We start from the raw sequence: 4,228 nt of genomic DNA, 5'->3' as shown, positions 1-4,228 counted from the left end.
TGATATGTTTATTTGAAAAGCAAGAATGTAAGTTTAGATGTCGGCCCATTTTTGGTGAACAACCTGGGTTGTTCTTGCTGATTGGTGGATTAATTTAACCAACCAATCAGCAAGTGCTGTCCATGGTCTTGAACCAAAAAATAGATTAAATACCTCTTTTTCAAATAAAGATAGCAAGGAACGAAGAAAAATTTGGTATAAGGAGTAAATTAGAAAGATGCTTAAAATTGCATGCCTCTATCTGAATCACGTTAGTGATTGGTGCTACCATATGCATTGACTGCTGCTGATTGGCTCACAAGCCTTATCCTTCTTTGGTAAACTTGATTTTGCTCATGTGTTTAACCCAATTGTTACGGTTAACAGCATGATAAGACACGTTGAAGTCATTTGTTTTGTAATAAAATAAAACATGATGCAAACATATTAGTTGTGGTAAACTATAAGCCCTTTTAATTCTTACTAAATTTACTAATATACTAGTAATAAGTATACTGTGGTATTGATTGTCATTTGGGTCAGAGTGAAACAGACATAACACAATGCAGGTCATTTGATATAGTCAGTTATATCTTGTGAAATTTGTCAGTATCAGTGGGAAATCATCACACCAACCCTCACAAGGGCATCCCACAATCAATTGTCTAGAAAAGGGAGTTACACCTGAAACTGCTGGCAAGGGGGGAGCTGCCACCCATGGGAAGTAACAAAACTCTTTGGAATGCAGATAGGGGAAGTAACAGAGAGGAGCCAGCACTGATACCAACAGAACCAACCAAACCAAATACAAATCATATTCAAGAGAATCAGCGTACTTGAACTTACTGTAAATTCATACATATATTTTTTTTATCAGTGCATTTTATATTTTGATACATACTGGCCAGCTTACATGTGATGAGATAAAACAGTGAGACCTTAAGGTGTAACATGCTTAGAGAATACCATGAGACCTGAGAACTTCACACTCTGCCAAGGAACTTCTGTTCAGTCCACTCACCAAGTCTACAAGACCCATTTTATAACAGAAAATAAAAGTATTACTTTCTAATTCAACTTGAACTTTTTGTTTTTAACATTGCGTTTTACATTAAATACAATATTTGTTTTGAATATTAAAGGTACATCAAACCCACATTTTTTTTCTTTCATGATTTAAAAAGAGCAGGCAATTTTACATAACTTTCCAGTTTACCTATCTAATTTGATTCATTCTCTTGACATCCTTTATTGAAAAGCATATCTAAATAGGCTCAGTTGCTGCTGATTGGTGTCTGCACATAGATGTCTTGTGTGTTTGGCTCACCCATGTGAATTGTTATTTCTTCAACAAACGATATTTAAAGAATAAAGCAAATTGGATAATAGAAGTAAATTGGAAAGTTGTTTAAAATGTTATTCTCTATCTGAATAATTTTCCTGTGTACTTTAAATAATAATTGTAATGCATATTTTAAAGTCTTGATTTGCTGCATATTTTTCATACTTTTTTAAGCCAGTGCTTATTTTATTGAGCACTATTCTGTAATATTAGAGTCTTGCCTGTTGCATACAGAAATTTAGGTTACACCCTTACTGAGGTATACAGCTCTTAAAGGGACACTAAACCCATTTTTTTTCTTTCATGATTCAGATAGAGCAAGCAATTTTAAGCAACTTTCTAATTTACTCCTATTATCATTTTTTCTTTGTTCTCTTGCTATCTTTATTTAAAAAGCAGGAATGTGATGCATAGAGCTGGCCCATTTTTTTGTTGAGAACCTGGGGTTATGCTTGCTTATTGGTGCATAAATGTAAGCCTTCAATAAGCAAGCACTATCCATGGTGCTGAACCTAAAATGGGGCTGGCTGCTAAGATTTATATTCCTGCTTTTAAAATAAAGATAGCAAGAGAACGAAGAAAAATTGACAATAGGAGTAAATTAGAAAGTTGCTTAAAATTCCATGCTCTATCTGAATCATGAGTTCAGTGTCCCTTTAAAGTAGATTTGTTTTTAGAGAATGTGGCTCTCATTGCACTGATGGATCTTTTTTAGATAATTTTGCCAGACAAGGCTTTACCTGTGCCAGTTCTCAGGAAACAACAAACACAGCAGGTTTGAGACAATGTAATATAACCACAGTCACTCTTAACAGGTTTGGGACCATGTAATATAACCACAGTCACTCTTAGCAGGTTGGGACCATGTAATATAACCACAGTCACTCTTAGCAGGTTTGGGGACAATGTAATATAACACAGTCACTCTTAGCAGGTTTGAGACCATGTAATATAACCACAGTCACTCTTAGCAGGTTTGGGGACCATGTAATATAAACCACAGTCACTATATCAGGTTTGGGGACCATGTAATATAACCACAGTCAATATTAGCAGGTTTGGGACCATGTAATATAGTCCACAGTCACTCTTAGCAGGTTTGGGACCATGTAATATAAACCACAGTCACTACTAGCAGGTTTTGGGACCATGTAATATAACCACAGTCACTATTATCAGGTTTGGGACCATGTAATATAACCACAGTCACTCTTAGCAGGTTTGGGACCATGTAATATAACCACAGTCACTCTTAGCAGGTTTGGGACCATGTAATATAACCACAGTCACTACTAGCAGGTTTGGGACCATGTAATATAACCACAGTCACTATTAGCAGGTTTGGGACCATGTAATATAACCACAGTCACTATTAGCAGGTTTGGGACCATGTAATATAACCACATCTACATGTGATGACCATACAAATCCCACCATGACCATGTAGTTTTACTGGGTTTCAAACTAAAATGGCTGATGATTAAAAATAAGTCTCCAGTTGCACTTAAAAAAAATATTAGTCTACATAGTCAGGGTAAAATAAATGAAAGTAGGATTTATTGTGCCACATCAAATGCAATAAGGACCCTGAAAGCTGGTCCCACTTCTCTGGCTAGTCTAGTAGAGCAACCAGTAGCAGTGGGGGAGGTTGGCACATTAATTAAGGGAGAATTAGAGTAGCAGATTTCTGTTAAACTCATAGAGTTCAGCCTGCTGTCATCTCTGTGTTGATAAAGCACTTAACATACATTTAATCTGTTTAAAATAGTACAGAGATTCACTATTCAGCTTGTTAATTAGAAAAATACATTGTGCAACAAATATAATAATGACATATATAATTATTTGCCATATAGGTTAATGCGTTCAGGAACTATATATATATATATATATATATATATATATGTATATATGTGTGTGTATGTATATATGTGTGTGTATGTGTATATATATATATATTATATATGTGTGTGTGTATATATATATATATATATATATATATATATATGTATATGTGTGTATGTGTATGTATATATATATATATATATATATATATATATATATATGTGTGTATATATATATATATATATAATATATATATATATATATACAGGTAGCCCTCAGTTTACGCCGGGGTTAGGTTCCAGAAGGAATGGTTTTAAATCGAAACGTTGTAAATTGAAACCCAGTTTATAATGTAAGTCAATGGGAAGTGAGGGAGATAGGTTCCAGGCCCCTCTCAAAATTGTCATAAATAACACCTAATACATTATTTTTAAAGCTTTGAAATGAAGACTTTAAATGCTAAACAGCATTATAAACTGAATAAAATAATCACACAACACAGACTTCACTTGCATTTTTCTGCAAGCAGTTCTTTCTATGCATTCCAATCTGGACTGATTTATAGACAGGAAGATCTTGTTCCTTTGAAATCTGCTCGATAGCTCAGGTCTGGTTAAACTGATTAATTTCAGCTTGCTTGGCTTTGCTGCAACACAAGCAGACAGCTCCACCTACTGGCTATTTTAATAAATGCACTGCTTCTCAATGCTTTTCAATAGCAGTCACATGACTGGGAAAAAAGGTTGTTATTCTGAAACGGTGTAAATTGAACCGTTGTAAAACGAGGGCCACCTGTATATATACAAAAAATAGTATTTGACATGCATTTGTTTAGTATTTTATACATTATTTATGTTGATAAAATGCTACAGCAAAAACCACTGCACCAATGTTTGTACAAATTTGGTAGGGTTACTGACGTTATGGGCTAGAATATTAATAATTTGATTTTGAACAAAACAAATTAATTAGATTAATAAAGATTTAAATAATGATACTTTTATTTATTTTACACTTGTGCATCAAACATTGAAATCGTATGGAAGACATTCATTTGATGTC

The sequence above is a fragment of the Bombina bombina genome, chromosome 2, assembly GCF_027579735.1.
Source record: "Bombina bombina isolate aBomBom1 chromosome 2, aBomBom1.pri, whole genome shotgun sequence".
NCBI classification, from domain to species: Eukaryota; Metazoa; Chordata; class Amphibia; order Anura; family Bombinatoridae; genus Bombina; species Bombina bombina.
This window is presented reverse-complemented; position numbering follows the sequence as displayed.